At 38.8% G+C, this 20,534-nt stretch overlaps 1 long non-coding RNA gene across 4 annotated transcripts in view; it reads right to left on the bottom strand.

Annotated features, from left to right (window-relative positions):
- LOC140689269 (uncharacterized) overlaps positions 1-20,534 on the bottom strand; it is a 159,416-nt gene that overhangs the window by 113,847 nt on the left and 25,035 nt on the right. The gene's annotated exons all lie outside the window — the stretch shown is intronic.

Genomic DNA, 20,534 nt, shown 5'->3' with positions numbered 1-20,534 from the left:
CCTAAATCAAAAGCCAGATAGTTGTCAGGAGAACTAATCCTTACGTAAACACATTTGCAGGGCAGAGCACACAGAGGCCCAGAGTGACCAGTAGGAAGTATGCCACTTTCCCAGGGACTTTCAGGGTCAATGTCTTTGTTGTTTCAGTTTCTACGTAATGAGTTTAGAACAATTCACATCAAGTTCGGAAACTTCCGCCAGTTGGTGTTTAGGCCATGGCCTTTGTTTACGCACCCGTAAGTCTCCCTTATTAAGTGACTGCAAGAGCCTCCCTCTGGCATTGGTACTTACAGAACATGGGAGACAAACACCTGAAAAGAAGCCTCCAAACAGCCTTTAACTCATATAACTTCCCTCAAAATCAAGAACACTTTGGTAAAAGACAGCATTCAGTCTCATGAAAGTAGGCTTGATTTTGAGCATAAATAAACTGACAGTATTGCATGTGCTATTTCTAGGTTTCCTAAGCAAGTGAAAAAAGCCATAATGTGATTTTTACTGGCAGTGGAAAAGCACTTATTCAAGCTATAGGACTGATTGTATGTTCTTGAAATCTTCAGATCGAGAAAGCACCAGGTCAGAGTGACTGTTTCCTCACTTTAAGATATCGTCTTCTTGGAAATATTTGAAATTGTCACTGAGAAATTTCCCCCTGAATGTCATGCTGCTTTATAAGGCGTAAACCCTCTAGCTTTTAGTAATGAGACAATGTGTTGCTATACAGTCTTATGTTAGAAGTGTGATAGGATCTTACGAGCTGAATAAAGGTCAAGAAGGATATTCTATAATTTCTACAAATAGGCTAAATTAAGTGACAACCTTTGGGAATTCTTCATGGGTAATTCTAAACCCAGTGCACAGTATAATATAATGCTTAAGCACTATGATATTTTACCCCAGAAGTAGTTGCATTTCATAAGAAGTGAATGATAATTTTGCTTTAGACTTGAAAGATTTTGATATTCTATTTAGCTAACTTCAGACAAGTATACTCCTGAAGTGCAATATATTATTAACCTCTTATCCTTTTTTAGAAAAGCAACTACGGGTAGAAGAGCTTAAGAAAAAGTTAATGTGCTACTACTGAAGGCAATTTCATGCAATAATATTCAAGTTATATCATATATCTTTTTCTGGGAGCTAAGTCCCATGGATTCTAAGCAGAGAGGACAGCATGGTCAAAGGTCCTGAGGCAGAGAGGAAGAACTGAAAAAAGGCTGATATGTCTGCAGCAGATGGATGAAGGCAAGAGTGGCAGGAGCTGAGATTATGAAGGTAGGCAGTGGTCAAGTGTAAAGCCATGAGAAGAACTTCAGAGCCTTTTACAAACACAATGGGAAGCTAAGGAAGAGTTTTAGGTGGATCACTCTGACTGCTTTCTGGGATACAAGGAGGCAGGAGGGTTGATAGCAGAAGGTTAAAGAGGCTTTTCAGTCATCCTGGAGGGCGGCTTAGACTAGAGCGGCCAGTGTGAATGGAGAGATTCAAATGATTTCAAATCTATTTTGGATGTTCTATACAATAAGTGCTATGCTAGGAATGCAGATAGGTGATACAGGCCATAGTCTCTGTGTGTGAATTTTAATTTGCAGGAATCTCAGCATCTACTGGAAAGATAGATAATAGAAAGTTGTACTTGAGAATGATAAACGCAGATAGAATCAAATGCAAGACACTTCGGAAAGCATGTGGAATAGGAAACCAACCTGAAGGAAAATTTCATGTAAAAAGTGTTGGCAGCTAATGGATTATCAGCTTTTTGTTAAAAAAAAAAAAAAGACTTCTATGAATGCAGTTACAGCATTGTATTAGAGAAACTCAGAGTTACTTATAGTCCATATCTATTAATTTACTAATGAAGAACCTGGAGTTTAGAAATGCTAAGTGTCTTGCCTAAGAGGATGCAGATGAACAATTACACAATCTCATAAACATTTAAACAATGATGACTTGTCCGTGGTGGTAAATAAGAAACACGGCTCTTCTGCTCACCAAGCTCTCCTAATTAAGATGGAGAGGTTGAAGGTGACTACAAAGTTTCCTGCTTGAGCACATGGGTGGATGGTGGTATCACTGATTGAAATGAGGACCACTGGGAGGAACAGTTTTTGAGGTGACAAGAGTGTGCAGAAGGACAGAAGAGATTCCACTTGGAGGTGCATGTAAGATGTTCACACAGAAATACTAGAAAAGACAACAGTCATTTTAATAAAAGGCCAGTATCCTACCTAATTAAACTAGATTCGTGACATCATTTCACTTTAATTCCTGATTTAAATTAGAGGAAGAGGCAATCTGTTTCCAAATACAATAATTATTTTAAATACGGGTATCATAATAGAGAGATGTGTTTACATTCTCAAATGTGCTAAGCATTCCCAATCAAACTGGCATGGTTTTTTTATCTCCTGGGAGCTTAGAGAGAATTTTTGTTTGTTTTCTTGCTTTAGTTAAATTCAGCTTAGAGGTCTGAACAGCAGACACTGTGTGTTATTCTAATTATTATAGAGAAACATGCATAGTAGTATTCATTGAGGAAAAAACTCATTAATTATTCCTTCTTCCAGGATTGTTCTAGGTCCTGGAATTACTTAAAAAGATAAACTTTGGATCTGCTCCATGCTCTCCCTAGGTCAGCTCATACAAACATTCATGGAATGTGTTCCTGGGTGAGGACGGTGCTAGAGACATTGTCCCGTGGCATGAGGAGTGACGCCTCCGGAACCTCATCTCTCATTTTATAATCTTGATTAATTTGTTTGGTATAAGCTTGATTAAGTAAAACAGTCTAGGAATTTGAAACGCACAACCAGAATCTCTGCATTTGAATTTTAATTTTCCTAGAAGTGAGGCAAATCACAAGGAAAATTAATAACAGAGATTTGTCAAGTGAACACACACACACACAACCCCCCCCCATACGGCCACCACCACAAGAATAATATTCCTGCTATGTTTTGCAACAGGCATAATTCAAGTATTCCTTGATTTAAAATGACAGGTTTATAAATAGTTCTCAGTACAATTAAAGGGATCCGTTCCTTAAAGAGGGTGGAACTTCTGTGGGGTCACTGAGCCTTATTCTGGTTGGAGAAAACCATTGAGGGGAGGAAAGGGAGGAGCTCACTCTACTTATTGGAAAAAGCAACAGGGATCATACACTAACAAGCTGGCCAGGTCCTGGTGGCTAGACGAAGAGATTCAGATCAAAGTCAAGTTTACCATTGTAGAGCTTGGATAGAAAGGGCTACTTCTGAAGGTGTTTCTTTATCTTCTGGTTTTTGAGATCTCCTGATGGAGAAATACAGACGTCCAAAATGACACTGTGATTGGGCAAGTGCAGGAGGAGGAGGTTTGGGTGGTGGGAGGAGGGCTGGAAGTTACCCCATTTCCTTCTTTGTGGCATTGGGAATAAAACTTATCAATCATATCTCACAAGGGGGTTTCTCACTCTGAAACACATCTGGTTATCATTCCCAAGGGGAATTAGCCCATGCTGTGTCATTATCCTGTCAAGAAAGCAAAGGCGTCTTTCTGCCTCAGGCTGTGGTTTGCCTTCATCCATTTTTTTGTGACCCTTACCTGCTATTGGCTTGCAGTTGCCTGAATGTACAGCTATCACTCCAAAGCCCTTCCCTGGAGGTTGGCTGACTCAATCCACTTCTCATTTTTATAAGAGTAGTACCCCTACAGACATTCTGAGTTAACTTTGGAATTTAATAACAATTTACAACCTGTTTATAGGGGAAAATATGTTTCAGTTTCCGAACAATCAGCTTGAATATTTCTACTCCCCGGTCTACTTGTGAATTGGCGACCCTTGTATCTATTTAGCCTAACTTCCTGTATCTTATCTTCTTTAAAAACAGTATAATACATCTATGAGACAAGCAATGTCGTTATTAAATAAGACGACACAAATTAACAGAGATTTCTTCCTTTGAGTCTTAGGGTTGGAAGTTATCATTGTCATGTAGTCAGATTCTCCCATGTTACATTGGATTAAATTGTGGCCCAGGAACTCATACTTGGAGTGATCATCTAATTTACTGTTCAATATGAATACCTTGGAGTGCTGGAGCTACAGGGGTAAAACTGGGCAATATGGGGCAACAAGACCCGACCTTCTCATAATCAAGCTTGCCCAAGTGCTGTGTTAATGACAGAGATGATATGATAAGCTTGGGAAGCCTGAAGCTTTGTCACTGAATGAAAAGAAATTTGATTCATGCCATCTGGGGAGATTTTTCATTAACAAATTTCTCTCTCATCCTTCATTAACACAGATAAAACATATTTTCCATGTTAATTTAACTTTAGAGCAAAGTTAATGTCCAAAACATCCTTGTTAATGTTTTACTAATGGTAAAATTCATATGATGATTATAACATTTCTTAAATTTTATTTAAGTTAAAATCCCTAGACAGTACAATACATTCCCTGACATATTTTGAGTGGCTGTGAAAATTAAAGGGTCTGAAAGGTTTTGAAAAAGTGTATACCTATACAAAACCCAAATATCAATAATCTTTTACAGAATACAAAATTTCAGTTAAATCAAAGGAAAAGTATCATAGAGAAACCAGTAAGTCAGAGCCACGGAGCTTTCAAAATATATTCATGCTATGAGAAAAATTATTAAAAAGTGGTGAAGAGATGTATTTTAGAGAATATCTTTATTGATAGATTCTAGCCTAAATATGGGCATCATTCTAAACTATCACATGACTGCTGTCACACAAATTCTAGGCTGTCACGTAGCTGCAATAGGTCAGCTTTAAAGCAAACAAACTGGAGGTGATCTAAGTGGTGGAAACTGGAAGACTAAAAATACTATCATCCCACTTCTTGGGATCCCATTTCTGAAACTCAAGCCAATGAATCTTAGCAATTACAGCTCAGCATTATTTTCCTTTCTCAGCTTCCTGGCAGATGGTAGCCAACCAAAAATAAACATTCCCATTTCCTTATTCAAAAGACAATTCTCCCATTAGAGCTACTACAAGGAAAAAATCAAATGCACTGCAGTGTGAGGTGCATACTTGGCCAACTGAGTTAATTATAAAGGAGATGGTGGGATTAATCTTACAACATCCAAATACAAAGCTAGTCTCCGGGAGATCAAAACACTTTATAGACCCCTAGCAACACAATTAAATTCTTTCTTCGCAGGTGGTTAACCAGATCCAGGGTGTCTGACAGATAGGTAGCAAACCACTCATATTTTTACCATCACTTTTTAAATACCAACTTTAAAAATCTTTATAATTCTAAGAAAAAAAAAAAAGGACTGTCCTATTGAGTGAAGAGACCAAAGCTTGATATGAATCTCCCTTGAAACCTAAATATTCATAAGAATTATCTGAGGAATATGCTAATTTTCTGGACCCCACCTCTAGAGATTCCAGTTCTGTAGGGCTGGAATGGAGACCAGAAATCAGAACTTTCAAGAAGTACTGCTAAAGCACCTTTTGCAAGATAATTCTGATGAAGGTTTTACACAGACAACAGTTTGATATAGAAATAGGAAAATTTATCTGACTATTCCCAAGAATATTTGCCAGCAAGTTTTCTGAGTTTTTATATGTTGTAAAAATTTCTTTGTATAGTTCATGAACTCAGGATAAGAAATATTTTAATATTTTATTTCATTAAATATTATTATGGGAAAAGTATTATGTTATTATGTTTGACTAATTTTTCATAGCATAGGAAGTGTGTGTGTGTTGTGTTGAGGAACTGAGAAATCTAGATGCAACAATTAATCTGTTTCATCCTTTACAAAAAGCAAATTTCTGATAAAATTGATTTGTATATAAAAAAGCAGTTATTTAGATAACAACTTTTCCATGGGTTTCAAAATATGCTTTCTCTTAAAAAACTTACAAATTTTGTCTGGTTTCTCTTATAACTATATAAATATCTCCTCAAAAGAGGATAACATTTAAAAGGATAATGAAAAGCAATGGAATATAATTTCAAATAACTTTGACTTTTAAGAAATATAAAAATGGATATGGATAAGCACAAAAACAATTAATTAAAGTCCTGAGGGAAAGTTTTAGGAGCTGGAATTGTTTAGTCTAGAAAAGAGATGATTAGGGAATATTTTTGTAGTTGCCAAGCCTAAAACATTAGGTTAAATTGAGAAGAAAGATGACATTTCTTCATCTCAACTGGACAAAGAAAGTACACTTCCTGATGATTTTACAAACATTTGTTTACATCTTTTTAATAAATACATCTTTCCTCTCATCTCCCTTCTTCTTCATTTCTTCCTTCCTTCTTCCCTTCCTTCCTCATGTGAATAGAGCATCTGTTCCATGCCAGGGACAAAGGAAATGAGGCTGGTTTCAGTGAGGTACATTTTCTGGCGCAGGAAGTTTTTGTGAAGAAAGTTACTTGGTTATTTCAACACTTTGTAAGATATCTGTGTGTAAAATGACATAGGGTATGGGTTGTACAGGAGGTTTCTCACGAAGACCACTTACTTTGGGAAATTTCAGTCTAACTTTCACTTTGCTAATCTCCAGCAAGAGATTGTAGTAATGTGATTCAGTGTCAGAGTGCAGAGTATTATAGAAACAATTATGAATTCCAGAACAGTGGAGAGACTAACAGAAAACTTATTTTTTCTATTACTAGTTTCACTGCTAGCGCTTGGAAAAGATGATTAAGTCCACTTGGCTGGCTTTCCCCCCAAACTGCCACTCTGTTCTGTAATTTAATGATCAAAGAAAGATACTATTGACCAAATGGACCGCCAAATCAGGTGTCAGGGGTATCTGGTTATATTTTTAGAAATTATTGATAAGAAACTTTGAAAAAGCTGCTTAATTGCTCCGAGTTTCACCTCTTTCTTCCTCTCCATCAGACTTCCTGTAACATTTAGGTGACCTGTTTTTTAAACAAACATTCCTCTCACATCTTGAGGCGTATTTTAGTTCCAGTGAGGACCTGGAAATAGAGCATCATACTAGGTGTAATGCTGAGAAATGGGTTCATTCAGCCCCCAAAGAGTCAAAAAGAGTCAGAAAAGTCAAAAAGAGTGACCATAACTGGGCTCAGTCCAAGCAAATATGCAAGGATGAAGTTGTGAAGGATGCTGAAGAGATGCTAAGAAACATGATGAAGTATGTGACAGAAGATCGTTATAATTAGGACCTTAGGACCCAGGCAGAGTGGTGGCTGACACTGAGAAATATTTTAAGCAGTTAGTCTCTGGGAGGGAGGCTGAGAGATAGAAAGTGTAGCCTAGGAACAATCTTTGTAGTCAATTGGGTTTTATTAGCCTTAGGACTTCTAGACAAGAATTTAATGAATCAGTAAACACTTTTAATTAGGAGAAACATACATACCTTAAGAATGACAATATTATATCTCTTTATGAATATAGTACAGTTGTACCTTTTCATTAAATTAAACTTCCTCTACCTCAAGTCAGACTTTCAACTTTGTCCCCAAGCCTCCATTTCATGTCGTATTTTGCCATCTAGTGGCTGATCCTGGTATAAGGCAAAACCTACTCAACCCGAAACTTAACTTCTGTATGTTTTGTAGAAAACCTGAGGCATTTAACTTTGCAAAACGTTGGAAAGCCTATTTGTTTTCTTTACATGCTCTCTTGCTCCAAAGAGAATACATGGTGGATATGCTTTGAAGTTGAAATTTCAGGTCATGAAAAGGCTGAGCAAATATGAGAACATAAAATCAAACAAAATTATAAATAAATTTTCACTATTTTTCTTAGCATTAAAAAAATTACTTGGTATTTCTTTCCCACTCTAAGTTTATATAAACTGAAATCCAATAGGTTTCTCCAATTGAATCATTCTAGTGGTTCATTTTATTACTGTATGCTAAAATCAATCTAATTCTCATTTAATTCCATCAAGTGGTGTAGATCATTTTCCCCAGACTTTATCCAGCTTTTCTTTTCCCTTTGTGTTCCTTGTTTGTGCAGGAGATATCAACTGAAATCTTTGCATTATTAAAAAACAATCTACAGTTCAACTTCTTGTTGCCTCAGGTAAAATATGACACTCATTATTGTTAAATTAGCTTATAATTTAAATAAAATATACTGGGAACTTGAATTCTGTGTTCTCTCCAGCATCAAGTCCCATTAGGACAGCTTACTGCAATGTTTGTACCACAGGGACTGTGTGAGCTATAATCTGCCTTCACCATTCAGCTTATGCTGATGGTCAGACAGGAAAGAAGCAGCCCTTGTGATGAACCGTTTACACGATAGTCTGAGAAGAGCACAGCATCCTTCCAAACCGCATCTGGAGAAAGCGTTGAATACACAGAAACTTAGTTTAGTGGCTAAGGGCAGGCTTTGGAGGGAATAGACAGATTCGTCAGATTCTGATCTTCATTAGCTGTTGTGCCATGTTTGTTATATAACCAGTTCCTTTATTCATCAAATAAGGAAACTGTAAAGACTTGACTAAAATATTTTACTATAGCTTAGTCTTAGTACAGTGTCTGGCCCATAGTAAGTATTCAAACAATAGAAGTTGTGATGATGATGAAGCTGATAATGACTATCAGACAATCCATGTCTTGCCTAAATATCTAATTCTGCCCAACTTACCTTTTATAATGTAAATTCCTGGCTAACTATCTGGTAACCACGGAAATCTTCTTCGGGGCAGGCTCCGCTATAAGCACTGCAGCTTGAGGAATGATTTGTGGGTGTTGGTCAAAGATATTTCACTTCAAACAAGAAAGGAAAAAAGTCAAAGAAGAGGCCTCTGGATCTCATTCATTCGAGCGCTATGGCCCCAGCTGTGCCAAGGGGAGCACAGCGTGGCCAGCCGGAGTGCATGAGGAACGGAGGAAATCCATGTTTAAATCCTTGAACTGTGTTTTCAGCACCTATGAAACTTTGAGCTGGAACAGACTCAACAAAGAATAAGGGCCACCTGGTTTATAATAATAAAAAAAAACGCCTCTCCAGACCGGGCAGGAGATGAGAAAGGGGAGCAGAATTTAGGACCACATGAGCCATAGAAAGGCAGATTAGGGCTCCCGTTTGTTCTACCATAGCCTGGCTAGCTCAGTTTGGGGCAAATCATTGGAGTCTGTTCTTCTGACATCTACAGGAAATAATGTGGGCTTTGGAGGCAAACTATTTTTGCCTGTTGGCTATACCTTTGACACTACGAGGAATAATGCAGCGGAGAATGCTCACAGGCTCACACTGTCTGTCCCGTGACTGTGGAAGCTCTGTGACAGCAGTACCGCCCCATCTTGCCTCTCACTGCATCTTCTGGGCATAGCACGAGGCTCAACATATTACAGGTGTTCACACCCTATCTGCTAAAAGCATGAGCCAGTGCACTCACTGCATTTACCCATGCTGAAACCCAGATCTGGATCTAGAACTGCCTCAAGGCGATTCCCCACTGGGCGTGTTGAAGGCGGCACAAAGTCTATGGCTAAACCATGCTCTCGATTTCTACCCCAACAGTCTCGTTCTATGAAGGGTGCTACTAATATCATTGTTTATGTCAGAAACCCCATTTTCATCTGGTTTCTTCTCTTTCCCTCATTCTAGGAATCTGTCCTTTTTAACTCCTAACCATACTTGGAATATGTGCAGGTTTCTTCAGCTCCTCTAACCACATCCTTTTGTCAGAACACTGGACTTGCCTGAATCACTGCAACATTCCTTTCCCCACACCCACTCTTACTCTCCTCTGATTCATTCATGATGAATGACGGGCCTCTGGGAAATGAAAACATTCAGGCCTATGGTCAAAGCTGAGGAAGTGAGGCACATGTTATGACTGGCAGAGCGCTGAGATGGAAGAGAAGAGACCTAAGTTCTGGTTCTGGCTCTAATACTGCCTGGATAAGCAAGTTTTGGTATGTCTCTACCTCTCTGGATATTGGCTTCTCCATCTATAGAATAAAGACCTTGGACCAGATGATTTCTAAGGATACTTCAAACTTTAAAATTCAGTGATGTTGTTAAAGATGCTTCTAACTCTGGAGCAAATGCCTTTTATGATGCTTTCAAATTGATTTTAATAATAGAGACAAGTCAGTTATCATGATTTTTGAAATCTGCAGACTTGAAGCCATGGCCAAATTAAAAAGTATTAAAGACTCAAATTGACACAATTGCTGATGCTGGGAAAGAAATTGACCATGTAGCAAATATTGGCTTTTAACGTGACTCAATCTTATTTCAAATTTGAGCAGCCTTGAACTGATAAATGATCTTTTCTAGTCATGAAATTTCTGGAAGTTCCTATACTCACAGTTTTAAAAGAGGTCAACAGATTTTGTATATGACATTCTGAAATTTAAAGTGAAAGCACTATATTTGTTTGTATACTACCAAAATGGAAATAAGGGGAAGGCTGTAGGTTCTCTGAAAATAGGGATCATGTCTATTTTTGTTCATTGTAACCCCAGAGCACATAATATTTGTTTCAAAAATATTTGTCTAATCAGTTAAGGCAAATAAAGCATTGGCCTTATCTGCACCCCCATGTTCATAGCAGCATTATTTACAATAGCCAAGACGTGGAAACAACCTGTGTCCATCAATGATGAATGGATAAAGAAGTTGTTTTATATATACATATATGTGTGTGTGTGTGTGTGTGTGTAGTACTCAGCCATAAAAAAGAATGACATCTTGCCATTTGTGACAACATACACCTCGAAGGCATTATGCTAAGTAAAATAAAGTCAGAGAAAGACAAATACTGTATGATTTCACTTATATGTGGAATCTAAAAACAAAAACAAAAAATTCCCCACCAAACTCATAGTAAAATAGATCAAGCATGCAATTACCAGGGGTGGAAGTGAGGGGAAGGGGAATTGGAGAATTGAGTTCAAAAGGTACAAACTTCCAGCTATAAGATAAACAAGTACCAGGGATGCAATGTACAGCATGATGACTATAGTTTACACTGCTGTATGTTACACAGGAAGGTTAAGAGAGTAAATCCTGAGTTCTCATCACAAGGAGAATTTTTTCTTTTCTTTTTATTGCATCTATTTGAGATGATGAATGTTAATTAAACCTATTGTGGCAATCTATTCACAATATATGAAAATCAAACCATCATGCCATATGCTTTAAACTTCTACAGTGGTATGTGTCAATTTCTCAATAAAATTGGGAAAAAATGTTAAAATAAAAAATTTTAAAAGAGATCAATTCAGTGAAAAGGTGTTAGCTATTACTTTACCTAGCCAATTGTCTAACAAAGTAAGATTCTGTGGACTGTAGTCAGTTGTACAGGTGCCTCGCTGAAGAAGTATGTGGTAGATTGATTGCAAAAGTGGCCCTAAATCTCCACCTCACATCCAGGTCTCTTGCAACATGACTTTGAAACTTCCTCCATCAAGAGTTGGCATCTATTCCCTCCCTTTGAGTCTAGGCAGGCTTTGTAGCCTGCTTTAGCTAATAGTATGTGGCAGAAGTGAAGGTGTGCTATATTTCAGCACGGACCTCAAGAGAACCGGCAGTTTCTGCTCTATTGGACCCCTGCTTCTGCCCTGAGACTTGAGCTTTGGCTGACGTCCTGGGGGTTGAGAGACCATATGGAGCAGAGATAAGTTGATCCAGCCAAGGTTATTCTGGACCAGCCAGCCCTCAGTCAGTCTAGCACTGACTGCAGATGAATGGTAAACCCAGTTGAAATAAGGCAAGATTGGCCCATAACAGCAGAACTGGCCAAGGAACTCATAGATTTGTGAGAAATAAGTAGCTATTATTTTAAGCCTCTTAAGTTTTGCAGTGGTTTATTACAGTTATTCTGGAATAGATAACTAATTAAGGGTGAAAAGAGGCTGAAGTACAGCTCACAGTCCTCTTGTTACGCTAGGAAGCCTAATGTGGATTTGTGTCTGTTAAAAGGAAAAGATGTCTCTTTTCTAACCTGCATTTGAGCTAGTAGTATCCCTGACTTTAGCTTCTGGAATAGGGAGCACAATTTCCCCTGACACGGAGCCTCTGAAAATTTGGTCAAAATAACGAATTACTGCTTCTATAAATTCATCCATTTTTTTTCACCAACCAAATGTGGAATTCAATGTTACATTACAAAAGTAGGATTTGCAAGGCTATTTATGCAAAAGCTTCGCACAAGGAGCTTTGTTTGTTATTGGGGTACCTTGTACCAGGTGGGCTGTGTGTGGTATCTTGGTCCACCAAGCAGCCAGGCTCCACATGGGAGAAATCAGCACACAATTCCACTTATTGATAATTCTAAAAATAGTAACACCCTCTTTACTGAAACAGTTGAGCATAAACACTGATAAATGAAGTAGAATGTTTTAATGATCTCACTATTATTGGAAACCAATATCCAGGAACAACCTGGTAACTTTCCAAAGAAATCTTTAACTGCTATGGATCTGCTTAAATTAACCCTGTTTGTCTGCCCAACTATGAATAGCAAGCCACTTAAACTAAACTTCATTCTGATTTTTAAAAATTAGGATTTTTTCTTTAAAAGAATCCAATATTTCCTAGGACATATCTTGTTAAAACTGGCTGAAGGTGGCTTTAAGTGTATACTCCTAAAGGCGTTCCTCCATGGGGCCACACGTTGACTAATTCCCTACTGGGCTGATGATTCCAAATAAAATATGGTCATTTGTTCAAGATAAATCCTTGTTTTTCTTACCTCATTTTGTTTATACAAATGTTAGATGAGATCAATCTTTATGTGCCTCTTGGTCTGGTCTGTAAAGACCTCCCAAGAGTCTTTAATCCACTCAGAAAAAAAAAAAAGTGTATATTTCTCTCACAAAATAATAGCACTTAACTAGAAACTGACTTAATTAAAATAGCCTCAACTAGTATTGATTAATTAGATTTAGAGTTAATAGGGTGATCTGATTAAAAAATGGACAGAGGAACTAAATAGACATATTTCCAAAGAAAACATACAAATGGCCAACAGGTGCATGAAAAGGTGCTCAGCATCACTCATCACCAGGGAAATGTAAATCAAAGCCACAATGAGACTTCACCTGATACCTGTTAGAACTGCTATTATAAAACAGACAAGAGATAACAGTTGTTCTTGAGGATACACAGAAGGGACCCCTCATGCACTGTTGGTGGGAATGTAAATTGGTGCAGCCACTCTGGAAAACAATATAAAAGTCCCTCAAAAAATTAAAAGTAGAATGACTATATGATCCAGCAGTTCCATTTCTGGCTATATATCCAAAGGAAATGAAATCACTATCTCAAAAAGATATCTGTACCCCAATGTTCATTGCAGGATTATTTACAACAACCTAAGAATATATAGATGGATGAATGGATAAGGAAAATGTGGTGTGTGTATGTGTGTGTGTGTGTGTGTGTGTGTGTATGTATATACATATAGTGTATATATACCATATATAGTGTATACCATATATACACTATATGTGTACGCAATAGATATTATTCAGCCATAAAAGAAGAAAATCTTGCCATTTGCAACAACCAAATGGATCTTGAGGTACTATACTAAGTGAAGTAAGTCAGACGAGAAAGACAAATACTGTATGACCTCACTTATATCTAAAACAAACAAACTCATAGAAACAGAACAGATTGGCGGTAGCCAGAGGCAGGAGGCAGGGAGGGAGGTGGGAAAAATGGGTCAGGGTGGTCAAAAGGTGCAAACTTCTGGTTACAAAATAAGTTCTTGGGATGCAAAGTACAACATGGTGACTATACTTAACAATACTGTGTTGTATGTTTGAAAGTTGTTAAGAGAGTAGATCTTAAAAGTTCTCATCACACACACAAAAATTGTAACTATATAAGGTGATGGTTAACTCAACTTATTGTGCAATATATAAACTTATCATTTTCAATATATATGTATATAAAATCAGTATGTTATTGTTATAAACTAGTACTAGGTTATATATCAACCTAAGTAACTAATTAATTAATTAAAAATAAATAAAGGAGTTAGTAGGGTGACATTGTAGCCTAAAATGGGACTGCAGACTTAAACTACACCAATAGGAGCAGAGGGTGGAACAGAGAAGATAATGATTGCACGTGTGGTTCACTGGTCGGGCAGTATCTCATACTCCTGTGGTCAGTCTGAGAGCTGTATTTTGGAAGGCATATTGAAAAACTAGAATGAGTCCTGAGGAAGACGTCATGTCATTGGAGAGCTTGGGAACCCTGCTACATGAAACATGATTCAAGAAGCTGGAGATATTAATGCTAGAAAATAGGAAGATTATGGGAAACAACTGTGACTTCAATTTGCTGAAGACTGTCAGGTGGCATAGAGATTTGGCTTCCTCTAGTGTCTTTATGGATAGAATTTGGGATCTTTGAAACATTGTAACTCAATTCACATTATTCCCATGCATTAAAATCACTCCCACCGTCTTTCATTGTTCTTACAAATCCAATTTTCCTATGCCTGCCTTCCCTCCACCTGACAACATAGGTACCACTATGTCCCCCACTCATTAGGGGCCAGACACATTGGTTTTTGTTGTTCCTTCAACACAAAACTTCAAGCCCACCTCAGGACTCTTATTCTTGCTGCTCCCTAACTGAACAAGGAACAAATATATGAAGCATTAGTAATGGGCCTAGGATAAAGATAGCAGGTTTTGCTCAATACAAGGAAGAATTGAGAATCAGAGACCAGAATCCAGAGCCTTGGCAGAAAACAAAGGATTGTCCATCTGGAATGATTAAAGTCAGGGCTAGTAACCTCCCACCAGTGAAGCTGGAGAAGGTGACTTGGTTGCTTTGGGTTGTGAGGGACAGAAACTAAATTGTCTTAGGCCCAAAGGGGAATATTCTGGTTTATTTAACTGAAAAGTTCCAGCATGGCTGAATCCAGGTAATTAAATAATGTCTGTAGAATCATTATTTGTTCCAACCACAACCTCTGCTTCTCTCTGTCTTGGCCCGTTCTAAGGCAGGCTGTCTCTAAGAGGAAGCAATGTAGCCTCCAGACGTTTCAGGATTATATCCTGCCTGATTAGCAACCCTGGAAGAAAGAGAGTTGCTATTTCCTAAAAATTCCAGCAATAGTCCCAGGATTAACTTTGTTTGGTTTGGCCTGGGCCACAGGTCCACCCTTAGCCAGTCACTGAGGCATGGAGATGAGATACTTTCAATTGCTACTTCTGGGACTGGGGATAAATCACACCTATTACTCCAGGAAGAGGCAGCTTCAGCCTCACCAGAGTAACATGAAATAAAATTGTGGGAGGGCTGGTTCCCCAAAATAAAATCAGGGAGTAGCTAACAGGAGACAAGAGAAAAGGATGCTGAAAGGGCAAAAAGGTGAGATACCTGTTATAAATGATGTTCAAGGTTGTTATAACTGGAAAAAACAAACAGATTGCCTGGTTTCTAAAAATGTGTCTGACTGTTCTATGATAGAATGAAAGTCATCCCTTTGTCTTTACATGCTCTGGTCCATTTCTCAGGAAGATCCTGTCATGACATGAAGGCAAAATAACCTGTTCGTGGCACCTGCAGGACAGGTCTTAGGGACAGGGAGAGAACAGTTGGACCTGACCTGAGAGCAGAATGGTAAGAGGTGGGGCGCATGACCCAGCTACAGAGCCTGGCTCTGGACGTATGCCTGTGTGGGCTACTGAGAGAAGAACACTGTCATCTTCCTCACAATTCCAGAAAGAACTGGAATCAAGCACCCCTAGTGCTTGTGTCAATTTCCTGGTGTGCAGCACAGTGTTTCAGTCATATGTATACACACATATATTCCTGTTCAGTCTTTTTCATTATAGGTTACTACAAGATATTGAATATAGTTCCCCATGCTATCCAGTAGAAACTCATTGTTTATCTGTTTTATATATAGTAGTTAGTATCTGCAAATCTCAAATTTTTTCCTTTCCCACCCCCAGTTTTTCCCTTTCCCATCCCACTCCTTCCTTAACATAATTATTAATGTACTGTTATCTAAAATTCACTGAATGCCTACCAGGTCCCAGGCATTAATCTAGGTTTTGATTGTATATTACTCATTTAATCCATGTTGACTCCTTGAGATCAGCAGGTACCATTCATAGTTCCATTTTACAGATGAGGAAACTGAGGATCAAAATATTTAAGTAAATTAATGAAGACTACATTGCTAGAAAGTAATAAGGCTAAGGTTTGAACTCATATATTCTGACTGCTCAGTCCAGCAATCAACATGTGGTGGGCAGCCTCTAAGATGCCCCCAGTAATCCCTTCCTCCTGGTTCATGCCTTTGGGTAATTGTCTCCCTATGCATGTGGGCTGGGCCTAGAGACTTGCTTCTAATGAACAGACCACAGCAAAGATAATGGGATGTTACTTCCAAGATCAGGTCAGGCTATGGTCTAAATGTTTGTGTCCCTCCTGCCAGATTCATATGTTGAAATCCCAAACCCCAAAGATGATGGTAGGAGTATGTGGGGCCTCTGGGAGGGTTTAAGTCATGAGTGGAGACCTCTTGAGGATTAGCGTCTTATACAAGAGGTTTGGGAGTGATCCCACCCCTCTTCCGCCATGTGAGGATATAATGAGAAGACTCCAGCCTAGAGAGGGCCCTCACCCACCCATGCTGGCACCTTGATCTCACTCTTCCAGCCTACAGAACTGTGAACGATAAACTTCCGTTCGTAAACTGCCCAGTCTCTGGCACTTTGTTATAGCAGCCGAACAGATTAAGGGAGGTGATAAAAAGTCTGTGGCATCTATCCTGCTCTTGCTCTCTTGTTCATTTGGCAGAAGCCAGATGCCTGGTTGTGAGCTGCACTATGGAGAGACTTACAAGGCATGATAAGGGACTGAGGCCCTCAGCCCAGCAACCTGTGGGGAACTGCATCTGGCCGGCAGGCAGGTGAGGAAACTAGGAAACAGACCCTTCAGCCTCAGTCTCGAGATGACTGTAGCCTCATGGGAGACACTGAAAAAGAGGCACCCAGCTCCACCACATCCAGATTCCCCACCCACGGAAACTGTGAGATCTCAACATTGGCTATTTTAAGCCATTAAATTTTAGGATAATTTGTCACTCATGAATAAATCATAAATAAAACACATCAAGAAACTGAGATGCTGGCCCCTTCCTTTCTCCTTTGGCTTACAGTGTGCTCTGTCTCTTACTTTGGAGAAAGAATGACACAGAACAGAAGCTCTATGACCAGTTTATCACCTGCCTACCATGTTAATTTCCTAAGCACCTAATTTCTTTTTTTATTAAATAATGATTACCTTCCTACAAGTCCATCCTCTGAAATATTGACTTTTCTGCTTGTGGCGAAAGAAGTTTTAGAAGTATAGGCTGGACGGATCAGGGTCCAGGTGACTACCTTACTGGTCACATGCCATTGTCACCCAGGGAAGTTATGAAACATGTCTGAGCTTTAGTTTCTTCATTTGTTAAATGGAATAATAACAGTAATGTTAACTTTTTAAACTGAAGCATATGTGAGTATGTAAAGGAAGGAGAGAGAAAGGTTGAGAGAGAGACAGAGAAAGAGAGAGAGAGAGAGAAAGAGAGAGAGAGAGACAGAGACAGAGATTGAGACAGAGAGATGAAGAGAGAGATCACTTTTTTTGCGAAAAGTAATAGGGTCCCAGGTGGTGCCTATCCTTAGGGAGCCCAAACCAGGAGCTTCTGGAAGATAAGCTGTCCCTCAATATTTCCTGGAAGTCTCAGATTGTTTAGAGCTGACATGAAATGTCTCTGAGGAAAGAGAGGGAACAGAAAGCAGGGGGAGCCCGAGACAGGGGATTGTATGGGAACTGAGGGTGCATTCCTGAGAAGAGGCCAGCGGGGAAGGTGCTCCCTACGATCTGGGAGGCTGGTTCACCTGGTTTCATGAAAACTGCAGAGCCTTCTGTGCCCAGGGCAGCCCCAGAATAGCACAAAAAGCTGACTTTCAGGATACCACCAGGCATCTCAGTTCTCACCAGTGTGACCCTCTCTGGATTCTTTGCAAAAGAAACCGAGGACTTTGGCATTACTTGGAGGCACATAAACTACTGAGAGAGTCACTAAAGGTGGAGAATTAATTCCCTGCCATTTAGGTTGCATTGGAATCTCAGAGCTGGATGTCTGAATATGATTTAAAGGTAGGAAAGTAATGAGATATTCCTTAACTCCCAAGTGGTAGTTAAAAATTCATACTCACAAGTCTGTAGAAAAGCATAAAATGTTCTCCCCGTTGGCACTGAGGGCCTTGGAAGCACCCTCAGAGAGGCAGAGTGTTGTTACTGCTTAGGGCACGTGTTTTCATGGATGAACTGCTCTTATGCACCATGCGAAAGGCTGATTGCTTTCTCCCTAGAGCCTTGGCATTTTCCAGGCTTTATTTATTCCTAGCCTGATAGTTGAGCAAGATACGCTTGTGCAGATAAAACAAATGTGACCCAGTTCCAGGACTTCGAAATAAAACTTGTGATTTTCATCACTCTTTGGGTTATCATCATTTAGGGTGAAGATTTTCCACAAGGCTAAGTTATCATTTTTGTCTTATGATGACTCCCCAGAGAGGGATCACTGATTCCGAATAGAGACATTGATTCTGCTTTGGGAGTTATTTGCAAAGCAGCTTTAATTAGGTGCTGAGGTCGTTATCAGTCCTTGGCAACCCAAATTAGGCATTCCATCCCCAGAGAGTTCCTCAGAACTGAGTTCTCAGCCTCTTCCCTCTCCCAAAGTCAGAGGGAGATTGTCCTGTCTGAGGACCAAGAACGTTGCTCCGAAACTTGCCTTTTAGGTCTCAGTGGTTCAAAGTCATATTGTGATCTGGAGGCTGAACTACAGCTAATGACTTGACTTGATTTTTATAATATTTAACAGGCTTTCAGGGAATTTAACTATTCGGAGTTGAATCTGGAAGCACTTCAACTCAGCTATTTTTTCAAAGATGTTTATTTTCTGTATTTCTGGCAGTGTTTTACTAAGAAATGCTGCTGACACGCTCTCTCAGAAGTGGCATTCCAGACCCCTGCAGAAACCCCTGAGATGAGAGAAGTAAAGACCACATTGGACGGAGGTCAGACTTAAACAGAATGCTGGGAATTTAAATCAACGTAAGGACATCTGAGTCTAAGAAAATGAGTCTCCCTTCTTTGCTGTTCTGGAAAACTCTCTATAATTCTAGGAATAAATTAGCAATGTTTCTTTATAAAAAACAGTCATGACTTTCCTAAAGGGAAGACAAGAGGAAATATTCTAATAAAACTTGTATGAGTTGGGCCACAGGACTCTTGTCTTTAGAAAAGCTTTCAAGAGCAATACCTAAAAGGATTATCGGAAGGAAATGGAATGATTTTTAAGAGCTAACCCTGAAGCACACATCTTTTTAAAAATGCAGGTGTCAAAGTTAACGTGGTTGGTATTTATGCATTAAATGTTTCTTGGTGTGGAATCATTTTCTTAGTTTCTACCTTTTCCTTTGCAAGGAGGTGGGCAAGTGTTTCCTCTGCTGGTATCTGCAAAAATACTGTATGTCTTAAGTAAAGGCTTTTTATTGTCTATCTTATTAAGCTGAAATCAATAGCCCTGTGTTCATTCACATTTCAGCACTCATCTGGTTTCTCCCCAGATGTTTGAACTTTACACATTACCAAAATCAATCCTCATACTTTCTTTGATAAGCTAAGTCAGAGTTTCTTCTGATTGCATTTTGAATTGTTTTCTCTCTAAATGTTCATTTTCAAGTTTGTTACTGTGATCCCCATCTGTACCTATCTTATTTCTCTGGAATTTGTTGATGTGTGGGAAAATTAGCTCTTCCCCTAGACATTTGTTCTTTTAAACTGATTTGAAGAATTTTCAAGAACAGGGGTTAGAGACCAAAACTATTAAATATTCTTCCTTTCATCATTGGCTATCTACTGGGTTCATATTACATATTATACATTCTTGGAAAACAATTTTTTAGTTTAAAATATTTTGAATTATATTATTCACATAATTTCACATGTACAAAAACTAAATACAGAATTAGCAGACTCTCCCAAGACCCCTCAAAAATTTCAAAGTAAGGTCAAGGTTTGTGCCAAATATCTCACTCCTCAATCCTGATTCTACTTCTGAACTCCCCATATTGGTAAAGGGGACTGCTGTTCTCCCTGGAACCCAAGCAGAAAACTGGCAGGAACACTGGTGCCTCCTTTCGTGTTATCCTCCCTGCATAAGACACACCATATGCCTGGGCCCTTCTCTCCAGCTCTTCCACCTCTTGACTCTATTTATCTACACCAAGGCACTAGCCCCCTCCAGTTTTTCTGCCTGGAGGCACTGTCCACCATACAACAGCTAGATTAACCTTTAAAAATAACAGATCTGATCAAGTTACTTTCCAATTTTATTTTGTCTAATAATTCTCTATTACCTAAACCCTGAACATTATTGCATAATGGAGGAATATTTTGATATTAACTAATATTTCCTTTTATTTTATTCCTATATTTAAAAACTTTGCAGCATAAAAGTGTTCCAACAATCCAGACATAGAGAAATTAGTAGTAAGATGGCAGAGATAACAGTGTGATGAGCCCTCA

The sequence above is a fragment of the Vicugna pacos genome, chromosome 25, assembly GCF_048564905.1.
Source record: "Vicugna pacos chromosome 25, VicPac4, whole genome shotgun sequence".
Classification (NCBI taxonomy): Eukaryota; Metazoa; Chordata; class Mammalia; order Artiodactyla; family Camelidae; genus Vicugna; species Vicugna pacos.
Note: the sequence above shows the minus strand (reverse complement) of the source record. Positions and strands in the feature narration are given on the sequence as shown.